The sequence below is a fragment of the Lissotriton vulgaris genome, chromosome 8 (genome assembly GCF_964263255.1).
Source record: "Lissotriton vulgaris chromosome 8, aLisVul1.2, whole genome shotgun sequence".
NCBI lineage: Eukaryota > Metazoa > Chordata > Amphibia > Caudata > Salamandridae > Lissotriton > Lissotriton vulgaris.
In genome coordinates, this window is record NC_141696.1 from 466,865,534 (window position 1) to 466,881,547 (window position 16,014).

Here is a 16,014-nt window from a genome sequence, read left to right on the forward strand (position 1 = left end):
TCATTTTTCTTTTGTTCTAGCAATGCAGGCAACTTGTTTTTGCCTATTCCATTGGTTGCTAAAGTTTTTTTTTGAGGGGGCATAAACAATTGGAAGCTGAAGGTTGTGAACTAGTACCTGTATTATAACACTAGCAGTGGCCAGACGCTAGGGGAGAATCAACAGATGGCAGATTCCGAGAGCATGCTGAGGAGGTGTTGAGTGATGTTGAGGTGGTAGTGATGGTGACTGGTGCTGAGACAATGCGGAGGTGATGCTGAATGATACTTAGGTCTTGCTGAGTGATGATGATGATGCGGTGGTGTACTATTGCAAAGGCGATGCTGAGTGATACTGATGTGGTGTTGAGTGATGCTGTGCTGGCCCTGAGGGATGCTGTGCTGGCCCCGAGGGATGCTGTGCTGGCCCCGAGGGATGCTGTGCTGGCCCCGAGGGATGCTGTGCTGGCCCCGAGGGATGCTGTGCTGGCCCCGAGGGATGCTGTGCTGGCCCCGAGGGATGCTGTGCTGGCCCCGAGGGATGCTGTGCTGGCCCCGAGGGATGCTGTGCTGGCCCCGAGGGATGCTGTGCTGGCCCCGAGGGATGCTGTGCCGGCCCCGAGGGATGCTGTGCTGGCCCCGAGGGATGCTGTGCTGGCCCCGAGGGATGCTGTGCTGGCCCGAGGGAGGCTGTGCTGGCCCAAAGGATGCTGTGCTGGCAACTAGGGATGCTGTGGTGGCCCTGAGGGATGATGTGGTGGCACTGACTGATGCTGTGGTGATGGTGCTGACTGATGCTGAGGTGGTGGTGCTGACTGATGCTGTGGTGGTGGCGCTGACTGATGCTGTGGTGGTGGCGCTGACTGATGCTGTGGTGGTGGCGCTGACTGATGCTGTGGTGGTGGCGCTGACTGATGATGTGGTGGTGCTGACTGATGCTGTGGTGGCCCTGAGTGATGCTGTGGTGGCCCTGTGTGGAGGCCCTGAGTGATGCTGTAGTGGCCCTGTGTGGTGGCCCTGAGTGTTGCTGCAGTGGTGCTGAGTGATGCTGCTGTGGTGCTGAGTGGTGGTGCTGAGTGGTGGTGCTGAGGGGTGGTGCTGAGGGGTGGTGCTGAGGGGTGCTGAGTGGTGGTGCTGAGGGATGCTGTGGTGGTGCTGAGGGATGCTGTGGTCGTGCTGAGTGATGCTGTGGTGATGCTGAGTGAGGCTGTGGTGATGCTGAGTGATGCTGTAGCGGTGCGGAGTGATGCTGTGGTGGTGCGGAGTGATGCTGTGGTGGTGCGGAGTGATGCTGTGGTGGTGCGGAGTGATGCTGTGGTGGTGCGGAGTGATGCTTTGGTGGTGCGGAGTGATGCTTTGGTGGTACGGAGTGATGCTGTGGTGGTGCCGAGTGTTGTTGCTGTGACAAGTGTCTCTGCTAGTTACAGCGGGTAGATGAGGGGTAGAAGAGGGGTAGAGGGGTGGAAGAGGGGCAGAGGGGCAGAAGAGGGGTAAAGGGGGTGGTAGGGTGTTAAAATATCGATTACAAAAATATAGCTGACATAAATATAGTTGTAAAAATATCGTTTACAAAAATATCGACTCCCTATACTTAAACAGGTAAGTACATAAATATCGACTCCAAAATATCGTTGTAATTAATATAGATGTAAAAATATCGACTTTTTAAAATAATTAAAATTACATTAAATAATAAATAAATATAAGTACTATTAACAAAATACATTACATTACTTTTATTTTTAAACTATTTAAAACAAATTTACTACACTTTTTAATTATAAACTTAATAAATGTGGACATATACATATATTTAACACATTACTTTATATAACAAAAATAATACATACATATAATTAAAATATACAATATATTACTAATTAAAACATTTGATAGCGTAGGAGTAAAAATTACTATTCCCACTCCAGAGGGTGCAACAGTAGGGAAAGCGTTGGATAGCGTAGGGGTAAAAATTACTATTCCCACTCCAGGGGGTGCAACAGTAGGGAAAGCGTTGGATAGCGTATGGGTAAAAATTACTATTCCCACTCCAGGGGGTGCAACAGTAGGGAAAGCGTTGGATAGCGTAGAAGTAAAAATTACTATTCCCACTCCAGAGGGTGCAACAGTAGGGAAAGCGTTGGATAGCGTAGGGGTAAAAATTACTAAATGTATTTAATCATTTATAAAATAACAATTATTTTTTTTTTTTAAATCATTAATTAAATAATTAATCAATTAAATTGTAATTAATTTACTACATTCACTAAAAAATTCCTATACACACACCTAAAATTAATTAATAAATTAACATAATTAATTACATAATTAATAATCAATTAACTAATTGAAATTAATTAACTATTATTTATTACACTATTTATATTCATTTAAAACATTATTTAATCTATTATTTCATTATATTTAAATTACTTCCCACCCTACTCCCCTATAAACCCACAACCCGCTACGGAACTATTAATACTAAATTCAACATAAAATACATTATTAACTAATAAAATACTACTAAAAATACTACTTTATCTACAAATACTCATTAAAAACACTACATTACTTATAATTATTTAAAAAACGATATTATTGTAAACTATGTTTTTGTAAACAATATTTTTTACAACTATATTAATGTTAACGATATTACTTACCGTCTGTCGATATTCTGGTCAGACTATATTTTTGTCATCGATATTTCTTCCTGTAGATATTTTTGCAGCGATATTTAGGTAAGTCGATATTTTTGCGACGATATTCCTGTACTGTACCAAAGGGGGTAGAGGGGTAGAAAAGTAGAGGGGAAGAGGGTTAGAAAGGTAGAAGAAGGATAGAGGGGTAGTAGAGGGATAGAGGGGTAGTAGATGGGTAGAGGGGTAGTAGATGGGTAGAGGGGTAGTAGATGGGCAGAGGGGTGGTAGAGGGTTTTAAGAGGGGTAGACGGGTAGTAGAGGGGTAGAGATGAAGAGGGGTAGAAGAAGGATAGAGGGGTTAGAAGAGCGGTAGAAGAAGGATAGAGGGGTTAGAAGAGCAGTAGAAGAGGGGTAGAGGGGTAGAAGAGAGGTAGAGTAGAGGTAGAGAGGTAAAGGGGTAGTAGAGAGGTAGAAGAGGGGTAGAGAGGTAGAAGAGGGGTAGTCGAGGGGTAGAGGGGTAGGTTAGAAGAGTGTTAGAGGGGTAGAAGGTTAGAAGAGGGGTAGAGGGGTAGAAGGGTGGTAGAAGGGTAGAAGAGGGGTAGAAGGGTAGAAGAGGGGTTGAGGGGTAGTAGAAGGGTAGAGGGGTAGTAGAAGGGTAATGGGGTAGTAGAAATGTAGAGAGGGAGCAGATGGGTGGTAGGGGGTTAGAGGGGCAGAAGAGGGGTAGAGGGGTAGTAGAGAGGTAGAGGGGATGTAGAGGGGTAGTAGAGGGGTAGTAGGGTAGAGTGGTAGTAGAGTGGTAGAAGATGGGCAGAGGGGTAATAGTGGTGTAGAGGGGTAGTAGAGGGGTATAAGAGGGGTAGAGGGGTATAATATGGGTAGAGGGGTATAAGAGGGTTAGAGGTGTAGAGGGGTATAAGAGGGGTTGAGGGGTAGAAGAGTGGTAGAAGAGGGATAGAGGGGTAGTAGTGGGGTCGAGGGGTAGTAGAGGGGTATAGTAGGGGTAAAGGGGTATAAGAGGGTTAGAGGGGTAGAAGATGGTTAGAGGGGTAGAAGAGGGTTAGAGGGGTAGAAGAGGGTTAGAGGGGTAAAAGAGGGTTAGAGGGGTAGAAGAGGGTTAGAGGGGTAGAAGATGGGTAGAGGGGTAGAAGAGAGGTGGAAGGGTAGAAGAGAGGTGGAGGGGTAGAAGAGAGGTAGAAGAGGTAGAGGGGTAGAAGAGAGGTAGAGTAGAGGTAGGGGGTAGAAGAGAGGTAGTGTAGAGGTAGAGGGGTAGTAGAGGGGTAGAAAAGGGGTAGAGTGGTAGAAGAGGGGTAGTAGTGGGGTAGAGGGGTATAAGAGGGATAAAGGGGTATAAGAGGGGTAGAGGGTTATAAGAGAGGTAGAGGTGTAGAAGCGGGGTAGAGGGGTAGGTGAGAGGTAGAGGGGTAGAAAAGAGGTAGAGGGGTAGAAAAGTAGAAAAGGGGTAGAAGAGTAGAAGAGATAGAGGGGTAGAAGAGGGGTAGAAGAGAGGTAGAAAAGAGGTAGTAGAAGGGTAGAAGAGGGGTAGAGGGGTGGCAGAGGGGTATACGAGAGGTAGATGGGTAGAAGAGTAGAAGAGATAGAGGGGTAGAAGAGAGGTAGAAAAGAGGTAGGAGAAGGGTAGAGGGGTAGAAGAGCGGTAGAGGGGTAGAAGAAGGGTAGAGGGGATGATAGAGGGGTAGAGGAGGGGTAGTAGAGGGGTAGAGGAGGGGTAGAGGAGGGGTAGAGGAGTAGAAGATGGGTAGAGGGGTAGTAGAGGGATAGAAGAGGGGTAGTAGAGGGGAAGAGGGGTAGTAGAGGGGTAGAAGAGGGGTAGAGGGGTAGAAGAGGGGTAGAGGGTTATAAGAAGGGTAGACGGGTAGTAGAGGGGTAGAGGGGTAGTAGAGGGGTAGAGGGGTAGAAGAAGGGTAGAGGGGTTAGAAGAGCAGTAGAAGAAGGGTAGAGGGGTAGAAAGAGGGGCAGAGGGGTAGAAGAGCGGTAGAGGCGTAGAAGGTGTGTAGAGGGGTAGAAGAGAGGTAGAGTAGAGGTAGAGGGGTAGAAGAGAGGTAGAGGGGTAGTAGAGAGGTAGAAGAGAGGTAAGGGGTAGAAGTGATATAGAGAGGTAGAGTAGAGCTAGAGGGGTAGAAGAGAGGTAGTGTAGAGGTAGAGGGGTAGAAGAGAGGTAGAGGGGTAGAAGAGAGGTAGAGGGGTAGTAGAGAGGTAGAGGGGTAGTAGAGAGGTAGAGAGGTCGAAGAGAGGTAGAGAGGTAGAAGATAGGTAGAGGGGTAGTAGAGAGGTAGAGTAGATGTAGAGGGGTAGAAGAGAGGTAGTGGGTTAGTAGAGGGGCAGAAGAGGGGTAGAGGGATAGAAGGGGCAGAGGGGTAGAAGAGTAGAGGGTTAGAGGGGTAGAAAGGTAGAAGAGGGATAGAGGGGTAGTAGAGGGATAGAGGGGTAGTAGAGGGATAGAGGGGTAGTAGACGGGTAGAGGGGTAGTAGACGGGTAGAGGGGTAGTTGATGGGTAGAGGGGTAGTAGAAGGGTAGAGGGGTAGTAGAAGGGTAAAGGGGTAGTAGAGGGGTAAGGGGGAGAGGGGTAAGGGGGAGAGGGGTAAGGGGGAGATGGGTAGTAGAGGGGTAGAAGAAGGGTAGAGGGGTAGAAGAGGGGTAGAAGAAGGGTAGAGGGGTAGAAGAGTTGTAGATGGGTAGTAGGGAGGTAGAGTGGTAGAAGAGGGATAGAGGGGTAGTAGTAGGGTAGAGGGGTAGAAGAAGGTTAGAGGGGTTAGAAGAGCAGTAGAAGAAGGGTAGAGGGGTAGAAAGAGGGGAAGAGGGGTAAAAGAGCGATAGATGCATAGAAGGTGAGTAGAGGGGTAGAAGAGAGGTAGGGTGGAGGTAGAGGGGTAGAAGAGAGGTAGAGGGGTAGTAGAGAGGTAGAAGAGAGGTAAGGGGTAGAAGAGATACAGAGAGGTAGAGTAGGGGTAGAGGGGTAGAAGAGAGGTAGTGTAGAGGTAGAGGGGTAGAAGAGAGGTAGAGGGTAGTAAAGAGGTAGAGGGGTAGTAGAGAGGTAGAGAGGTAGAAGAGAGGTAAAGGGGTAGAAGATAGGTAAAGGGGTAGAAGATAGGTGTAGGGGTAGTAGAGAGGTAGAGTAGATGTAGAGGGGTAGAAGAGAGGTAGTGGGATAGTAGAGGGACAGAAGAGGAGTAGAGGGGTAGAAGGGGCAGAGGGGTAGAAGAGGGATAGAGGGGTAGTAGAGGGATAGAGGGGTAATAGACGGGTAGAGGGGTAGTAGAGGGTTAAGGTGGAGAAGGGTAAGGGGGAGAGGGGTAGTAGAGGGGTAGAAGAAGGGTAGAGGGGTAGAAGAGGGGTAGCAGATGGGTAGAAGAAGGGTAGAGGGGTAGAAGAGTGGAAGAGGGGTAGAAGAGTGGAAGAGGGGTAGAAGAGTGGAAGAGGGGTAGAAGAGGGGTAGAGGAGTAGAAGAGGCGTAGATGGGTAGTAGAGAGGTAGAGGGGTAGTAGAGGGGTAGAGTGGTAGAAGAGGGATAGAGGGGTAGTAGTGGAGTAGAGGGGTAGAAGAGGGGTAGTAGAGGGGTAGAGTGGTAGTAGAAGGGTAGAGGGGTAAAAGAAGGGTAGTGGAGTAAAAGAAGGGTAGTGGGGTAAAAGAAGGGCAGAGGGGTAAAAGAGGGGTAGAAGAGGGGTAGAAGAGGGGTAGAAGAGGGGAAGAGGGGTATAAGAGGGGTAGAGGGGTATAAGAGGGGGTATAAGAGGGGTAGAACAGAGGTAGTGTAGAGGGGTAGAAAAGGGGTAGTAGAAGGGTAGAAGAGGGGAAGAGGGGTATAAGAGGGGTAGAGGGGTATAAGAGGGGAAGGGGGGTATAAGAGGGGCGGAAGGGTAGAACAGAGGTAGTGTAGAGGGGTAGAAAAGGGGTAGTAGAAGGGTAGAAGAGGGGTAGAGGGGTATAAGAGGGGTAGTAGAGGGGTAGAAGAGCGGTAGAGGGGTAGAAGAGCGGTAGAGGGGTAGAAGAGCGGTAGAGTAGAGGTAGAGGGGTAGAGTAGAGGTAGAGGGGTAGAAGAGAGGTAGAGGGGTAGTAGAGGGGTAGAGGGGTAGTAGCGGGGTAGAGGGGTAGTAGAGGGGTAGAGGAGGGGTAGAGGAGTAGAGGAGGGGTAGAGGGGTAGAAGAGGGATACAAAAGAGAGAGAGGGGTAGAAGAGGGGGAGAGGGGTAGAAGAGGGGGGAGGGGAAGAAGAGGGGGGAGGGGAAGAAGGGGTAGAGGGATAGTAGAGGGGAAGAGGGGTAGAAGAGGGGTAGAAGAGGGGTAGAGGAGGGGTGGAGGGTTAGAGGAGGGGTAGAGGGGTAGAGGAGGGGTAGAAGAGGGGTAGAATAGGGGTGGAGGGGTAGAGGGGAAGTAAAGGGGTAGAGGGGGGTACAAGAGGGTTAGAGGGGTAGAAGGTTAGAAGGGTGTTAGAAGAGGGGTAGAAGAGGGGTTAAGGGGTAGTAGAATGGTAGAGGGGTAGAAGAAGGGTTGAGGTATAGTAGAAGGGTAGAGGGGTAGTAGAGGGGTAGTGGAAGGGTGGTAGAGGGGTAGTGAGGTAGTATAGGGGTAGATGGGTAGCAGAGGGGTAGAAGGTGGGAGGAGGGGTAGAAGAGGGGTGGAAGGGTAGTAGAGGGGTAGAAGGGTAGTAGAGGGGTAGAAGAGGGTTGGAGGGGTAGTAGAGGGGTAGTAGAGGGGTAGAGGAGGGGTAGAGGAGGAGAAGGGTAGAAGAGGGGGAGAGGGGAAGAAGGGGTAGAGGGGTAGTAGAGGGGTAGTAGAGGGGAAGAGGGGTAGAAGAGGGGTAGAAGAGGGGTGGAGGGGTAGAGGAGGGGAGGAGGGGTAGTAGAGGGGTAGAATAGGGGTGGAGGGGAAGTAAAGGGGTAGAGGGGGTACAAGAGGGTTAGAGGGCTAGAAGGTTAGAAGAGTGTTAGAAGAGGGGTAGTAGAGGGGTTAAGGGGTAGTAGAAGGGTAGAGGGGTAGAAGAAGGGTTGAGGGGTAGTAGAAGGATAGAGGGGTAGTAGAGGGGTAGTAGAGGGGTAGTAGAAGGGTGGTAGAGGGGTAGTAGAGGGGTAGAAGATGGGTGGAGGGGTAGAAGGGGGTGGAAGGGTAGAAGAGGGGTAGTAGAGAGGTAGAGGGGATGTAGAGGAGTAGTAGGGTAGAGGGGTAGTAGAGCTGTGGTAGAGGTATAGAGGAGACGAGGGGTAGAGGGGTAGTAGTGGGTAGAGGGATAGTAGAGGGGTATAAGAGGGATAGAGGGGTAGTAGAGGGGTATAAGAGGGGTAGAGGTATAGAAGGGAAGAAGAGGGGTAGACTGGTAGAAGAGAGGTAGAGGGGCATAAGAGATGTAGAGGGGTAGAAGAGTAGAAGAGAGGTAAAGGGGTAGAAGAGTGGTAGAGGGATAGAAGAGTGGTAGACGGTAGAAGAGTGGAAGAGAGGTAGAGGGGTAGAATAGAGGTCGAGGGGTAGAAGAACGGAAGAGGGATAGAGGGTAGAAGAGCAGTAGAGGGGTGGTAGAGGGGTAAAAGATAGAGGGATAAAAGAGAGGTAGAGGGGTGGTAGAGGGGTAGTAGAGAGGTAGAGGGGTAGAAGAGAGGCAGTGTAGCGGTAGAAGGGTAGAAGAGAGGTAGAGGGTAGAAGATGGGTAGAAGAGGGGTAGAGAGGTAGAAGAGGGGTAGTAGAGGGGTAGAAGAGGGGTAGTAGAGGGATAGAGGATTAGAAGAGGGGTAGAGGGTAGTAGAGGGATGGAAGAGGGGTAGAAGAGGGGTAGAAACGGGGTAGAGGGGTAGAAGAGAGGTAGAGTAGAGGTAGAGGGTAGAAGAGAGGTAGAGGGGTAGGAGAGAGGTAGAGGGGAGGTAGAGGCGTAGAAGTGGTGTAGAGGGGTGGTAGAGGGGTATTAGAGGGGTAGAATAGGGGCACATAGTTAGAAGATGGATAGTAGAGTGGTAGAAGAGGGGTAGAGGGGTAGAAGAGGGGTAGAGGGGTAGAAGAGGGGTAGAGGGGTAGAAGAGAGGTAGAGGGGTAGAAATGGGGTAGAGGGGTAGAAGGGTAGTATAGGGGTAGAAGAGGGGTAGAATAGGGGTACAGGGGTAGAAGAGGGATAGTAGAGGGGTTGAGGGGTAGTGGGGTAGAAGAGGGGAAGAGGGATAGAAGAGTGGTAGAGGGGTAGAAAGGGGGTAGAGAGGTATAAGGTAACAATATGGTCAGAAACGTCCAAGGCACTGATGTACACAAAGAAAGAGATTAAAAACACCTTCCTAGAACTTAGGCTGTACATGAAATCTGAGGCGGAAAAGGACAAATATATTGCGGTACAGTATATTTCAAATACCAGAGCGAAGCACAAACAATTATCTGTCATATGTGATCTATGCCCATCATTTATTTGTGCTAATTAGATTTAGATGTGCCATTGATCATTATCTTGTAGCTTTCCCTACTATGCAGATTCACCCGCCTGAAGATATGCTATGTCCATGTGACAGCAGGAGTAAGCAGAGTACAATGCATTTTCTGCTATTTTGTAGATTTTATAAGAATTTTAGATGTTTTTACTTGAAGCCTCTTTTCATTAGCCATCATATCAGGTCACATAAAGAAGGGGTGAAATTCTTGGTGACATTGGGTGATCCCCTGACTTGTTACTGTGTTGCCCTGTTTATCCTGAAAGCTATTAAAATGAGAAAAACTTTGAGTATCTAGCAGAAAGGAAATGACATGATTCAAGGAATTTTAGAATATTAGTAATACATTTTTAAGTGTAATCACTATGGCTTGATTTTTGGTAATGTACTAAAATTAATTTGGATGTACGGGTGTAATGTAAGAAATGAAATGATTTTATCAATTGGATTGTATTTATATTCTATACATATTTTTTATTTGTATGATGTACTTTTATGACTATCTTTTGATAGACAAATAAAGACTAAACAAATGAACGAGAAGGTAGGTAAGCAGTTATAACAGGCATGAGGATGTAATAGTTGCCTACTAGTAAAAATCTGAAACTGAAAGTTTTGCATAAGGGTCATGATACTCAGAATTTTAGCAATTATTCCAAACGTCCTTCCCAGACAGGAACCGACTTGTGGTGCCTTTGGTGCACACTGGCACAGATGCGCTCCACCAGCCTTTAAATGGCCTTCAACGATACAGAATGGCGAGAGATGGTGGGCGAGGAAGGTAGAAGTCACGTTTCTGGTTACCTGACTGTGCAATCCTGCGAGTGTGAGGGAGGTAATTTAGAAAGTATAAAAAGAACAAAAGACTTCTTATACAAGCTACATTTTCCTTCCTCACTTTCCATGGAGAATTCTACTTTAAGAAGGAATCTAATGTAACAGAAATATTAAATATTGTGGTCATACATTTTACTACAGTTAGACTACATATATATTGATTAAAAAAATCTAAATAACAATGCTTAGAGGATTTCTTTATTCATTCATGTAGTTAGTTTAGTTAGTTGCTTATACAGCCAACACGTGTTTCACGCACACTGCGTTTCCTCAGTGCATAGTCTTAAGGAGTCTCTTCCTGTACTGTATGCTGGAACTGTGCACTGAAAATGGACCAAAGGAAGAAAGCTACGGTTTGTGAAGCAAGTACTGTATCATGGAGAACTAAGGAGATTATATATCCTTTTAGGATATTACTTTGTTTTGACTGAGTATAGGCATTTATGGAGTGGACAATGATGACTTACAGTATACAGTTCAGTATACTCTAATTGCACAGGAAGAGATAACTAATGATTATGCACATGTAAAACAAATAATACAGAGATTGAAAACCTCATTTCAAGACACTGGGTAAACAAACTATTCACAAGGGAACGACACATGAGAAAAAAACACGTTTATCGCTTCGCTGCCTTTTGGCTAAGATCAAGTGTAGTAGAAGAAAAAGCATTTGCATTAGCCCTGAACAAGCACAGTGTTTACGAAACACCTGTTGGCTGTATAAGAAACTAACTACATGAATGAATAAAGAAATTATCACAAGAAATTCTGTTGTATGAAATAGTTTTTTAAATATATTTCTTTATTAACATTTATAACAGTTATGACATGACATTTGTACATTCTCTGAGTTATACACTAAGTGTTGTTATATAATCGTAGACAAGAAGAACAGGAGTAATTACACTCCACAGCTATGTATTAATTCCGTAATGAACAGCTTAGCCCAGGGGCGTAGGAGACACTAAATTTCTGGGGGGGACAGGGACAACCTTGTGGACTTTCCAGCGTCCCTATACAAATCGCCCATTGCACGAGACCGTACGCCCCGTAAACGAATATAATCGGATAGTTTTGAAGAAAAATATTGAGAAAGGCAGGAATATAGTCACATTATGCTTTATTGTTATTTGCATTTATAAAGTACTTAGACCAAATGTGGAAAAATCATGTCTATTGTTTATAGTGCTACTCATAGTTCACTCAGTTTTGTGATCTGCATGGCACATGTTCTTTGCAGCAGCCACATTAACCCTCTGCACTACTTTACGATGAGCCAAATCTTTCACTAGAAAAAATTTCGAACTCTCACTAGTAGGAACATTAATCACTAGAGTTATCTTGACATTTTTATTGTTGCCTGAAAACTGCCTGATGCACAAGGAAGTTCATTTGCTTTTACACAAAAAATTATTTTTAAACTCTGTGTCCCTCACCAAAGTCAACGCCAGGTGCGGCTGCAACAGGTCCCACTGCCCTAAATCCGGTCAAGCTCCCAGCAAAGGGGCAGCACAAGCATTTCTTGAAACGGGGTCAGACCTAACCTCACAGCCATTATATGAGGAAAAACATCCATGTAATTGGTGGGTGGGATACTTCCCCCAGATTGCAGCAAGCAAAACAATTTACCAAGTTTCTTGTAGAAGATTTAAGGGAGAGTTGACTTCTTCCCTGACAATGTTTTGATATTTGTGTGATCACATTTCTAAAATGTGGCAGGCCCTTATGGGGCATTCATAAAATATTCCAGTACTTTCAGGGTGCACCAAGGAGGCCTGGCTTTTTTAGGAGTAAATCTGAATTTTTTTCAAATGTCTTATGTCAGAAATAACTTCCACTATGCCAAGGTCCTAATTTTTTCATGGTCGAGCCCCATATGCCAATGAGTACATTCAATATGACAGTGCCAACAAGTGACCATGGATACTGCAGCAATAGTCTTGGGAACCTCTAAAAAATCCCTCTGTAAGCATAGCATGCATACACTCACACACACACATTCTCTCACACACTTTCTCACTATATCTCTTGCTCTCTTGTACCTTTGTACTCTGTTGGACTATTGTGTTAGAAAAGCTTGCCCTGCTGCTACTGCTTTACCTGCCTTACCCTTTAGGGAAACTTAATGAAAACAGATTCTCTATACATTATTCAAAATAGTAATATATTGCTTTGTCAATGTTTTTTTATAAGTATGATATGAATGAAAATGCACTTCCTTAAAATAGCTCTGCAGGGCTTAAATTTGGTTTCACTTGTGGATCAAGCAGTTACAGTATTAACATGTAGTATGACAGCATCCAACTGACATAATGAAATGCTTGACTTCTTCGAAAACCATGGATTTCATCCAGTAACACTTTACATTTTTGTTTTTTTGAGACCCAACTTGCAATGTAAAAACAAACCGGCATGTCTCGGGATGGAGCATTGTAGTAAATGGAAAGCCAGGAATGGCTAAAGCCGTCACACTTTTTTCAATCCAGCACCATATCCCAAAGCCTCCGCCCTAGTCTCCCTCCTCGTGCCATCCCACATGGTAAGCCCACTCTCTGCTCTTGCACCAGCTCCTTTGATGTAGATGGAATTAATTAGGAAAGTAGTACCACGGAAAGAGCAGGTATTCTTAAGGGTGCCTTTGTAGAAATATTTGTAGATTCATTAGAGTTGTAAAATTTTGTATATGCGTAGAGTTAGAGGTGTGCTCATGTAAGTGCTGGCTGATGGTGAATAGTGTGAGTGAATGTAGCATGAGTGGCGAGAGTGTAGGGCGAAAAATTATGCCACTGTGAGTGTCAGGTGAGCTGCATGCATGCAATGTGAGAGGAGGGCCCATGTGAGTGTCGGGTGAAAGGAGTGAGTGCAGTGATAGGGGCAAATGCAAGGTGGTTTGAGTACAGGATGAGTGCTGTGCCTGTGTGTGGTACAGGGTGAGCGGCAAGGGTGAAGGGTGATTTGTGAGAGTGTCTTGAGAGTGCATGTGGAGTGTAGTTAGTGCAGAGTAAGTGATGTGTTGCGGCAGACTATTGTCCCTGTGTGCACGAAGGATGAACAGGGTGCCTTGATGAATTCAGGCTGAGAGATTTGCCTGTGTGATTGCAGGGTGAGAGGAGGAAGTGCAGGGTAAGTGATGTGACTCCAGGGTGAGTGCTGTGTTTGTTTGTGTGATATGAGTACAGGGTGAGTGTTGTGCCCAGGGGAGCCAAGATGTGAGTCAAGATGTCAGTGAAGATGTGTGTGAAGATGTGAGTGAAGGGTGAGCTGTGTAAGTGACAGCTGTGTAAGTGACAGGAATGCCTATTTGAGTGCACAGTGAGCGATGTGACAGTGGAAGAGTAGGGTGAGAGGAGTGACTGCAGGGTAAGTGTTGTGACATATGAGTTTGGGTGCGGGTGAAAGTGCAGAGTTGGAGAAATGAATGCTTAGTGAGAAATGTGCTTGCTTGAGTGAGACTGCAAATTTAGCAGTGAGACTGACAGGTGATTGAAGTGACACATGATTGCAGGATGAGTGGTGTGCTCATGTAAGTGCAGGGTGAAAAGCTTGAGTGGTGTGAGTGTAGCACGATCACTGTAAGTGCAGGGTAAAAGGTGTGTTCATGTGACCACAGGGTAAGTGGAGGGAGAACAGCGTGAGGGACATGAGTGCAGTGTGGTCGCTGTGAGTATAAAGTGAGTGGTGTGCTTGTGTGAGCGCAGGGTAAGAGGAGGATGAATGTGCGAGTAGACAGTAACAGTGTGAGTTCAGTGTGATGGCTGTGAGTGCAGGGGGAGCAGTGAAAGTGACAAGTGAGTGGAGTGTCATGTGCATGCAGGGTAAGAGGTATGCTTATGTGGGTGCAGGGTAAGAGGAGGGTGAATTGTGAGTGCATGGTGAGCAGTGTGATCGCTGTGAGTGCAGGGTAAGCGTGAAAGTGAAGGGCGAGTGATGAGAATGAGGGGTGAGGTGTCTGAATGCAGGGTGTGTACCCAGACACCCATAGTAACTCAGCATTGTATTGACGTGTGGGTTGTATATGCACAGTATAGAGCCTAGCCACAGACTAAAGCCTTTTAGTTACATTTGTGCTAGTAGAAGTAGGGCCCACACAATTATCTTTGGTGTGGTAATTAATTTAAGTTACAGTTACAAAGGTTCTACATCTGTGACAAAAAACTGTTCAGTTTGCAATTGCAAATTTTTCAGTAATCCCACCGCAATCAGAGGTTACCAGGCTCCGATTTCATCAATGATAGGCTTTTATCACTGATGTCCTGGAGCTTTACCTTTCTGTTGGAAACAAAGTTAACTACGAAAAGAGAGAAAGAGAAAGGAGGGGTTTGGTGTGTGTGTGGGTGGATGTGTGTGTGTGTTGGTGGGTGGGTGTTTTCAATAATTGTCCCTCAAGGGTGTTTACTTAAAGGAAAAATCACTTTATCTCAACACACAATTCAATACCGTACATAAATGTTAGAGGGCATTAATATGGCATGCAAATAGTAAGACATTCTTTCCATGAGCAGAGGGCAGCCAGTACTGACTTGTGCTATTAAAAGGCACTGGCATCAATGTACTCTTGCAGGGGGAAAGGCTGGTGAGTTGTACTCTGTTGATTCCTCGTGGTTCCCTGTAGACCCTCCCCAATGGATAGTGATATAGAGTGATGTGTTCCGAAGTTATTGCTGCAAAGCCTCGCTTTTGCACTGTACCTTGTTTCCGTCTTCGCAGTCATCTGCAGGCCAGGTCTGCTGTTTGCAAGCGAGTTTGAGAGCCATGCTGCTTTTAGTGGTGTGTCATCCACACAACACAAGGCAGTCCCACTCGGTGATTGAGCACTGACTTGGCCGAGACAGACTAGGTTTCTGGTGCGCATACTTGTGCCTCTGAAGGAAGGCTGCCATGGAACTCTGGTAGATGAAGAGGCTCTGCTTCGCTGTATCTTATAATGATCGGGGGGTTTTCAGTGTGAGATATTGCTCAATCCCAAGCAGGAACCCAACACTCAAAGTGAAGATCCCACCTTGCCTCACAGAGATGATCCAAATGGGGGTCAAAGCAACCACTGATTGCTGTAAGAAATCTGGGTTTATGGCCAGTTTTCTCAAGGTGTTTTGGTTTATTCTGTTGAGACTGACAAATGTTGTCAGACTTTATAAACATCAAGTCTCCCTTTTGCATCCTGATACACTTCCACTGTCTGGGAAAACAACTTCACCCACGACTTGTGAACAGAAACATGCTTGGGATGTCCAAATGGAACACATAGGCATTCATCACTGCATTCATACACGTATACTGTATGTACTACAATAGTTACACACAACATACACTTGGACGGGATTAGGTGATTAAACAGGGTATAAATATGTTGGCAAACTGGAGAGACAATCTCAACCAGTGACCAAAAAATTATTTTTATTGAGTAAGTGAAAAAATCTATTTACAGAAGAGTGAAGAAAGACCTTTACATGAGAACTTCGCTTTTGTCTGTGCCAGCTCCCCTGTGCAGTGTACAGACCATGTACCAAGGTTTGGATACTCCAGACTATGCTTAAAAAGGCTACCCAGGGCTTGGCGTACAGCAGGATTGAACTCTTAATGTTTAAATGATGTCTGCACTCAGAATCACATGTTTAAGCTATCTTCCTCAGATATGGAGCGCTATTTATAATGTTGTTTCTTGCTACATCCTACATTCTCTGACTAATTGCTAACTCAGAAAGCCTTCTCCCACTATGTTCTTCAACCCTGCATGAAATATTGACATTAAATGACTCTTGCTTGATTCCTTTCTTTCTCCTGAGTGACCCTCTTCTAGCCTTGCATCCTCTGCATACCTTCTATTTCTGAGAATGGCCTCCTCTGTCTCATGCCCGTCTGTCTCAATCCTTCTTATTGTAATTCAGCAATTGGCTGATACCTCATGCCATCAATTACAACCTCTCCTCCTTAAGACCCTATCCCTGTAATGCAACATTAACTAATCTCTACGAGCCTATCTACCTCACCAACCATTCACCTAAAAGCACAGAGCCACCTCTAATGAGCGCACCACCTGGTATTAATACATCACAAAATAATTGGTGTAAATGCATGCACTTTTCCTTGAGAGTACAGTACTAATCACAATAACTAACAATAACCACTGAACTA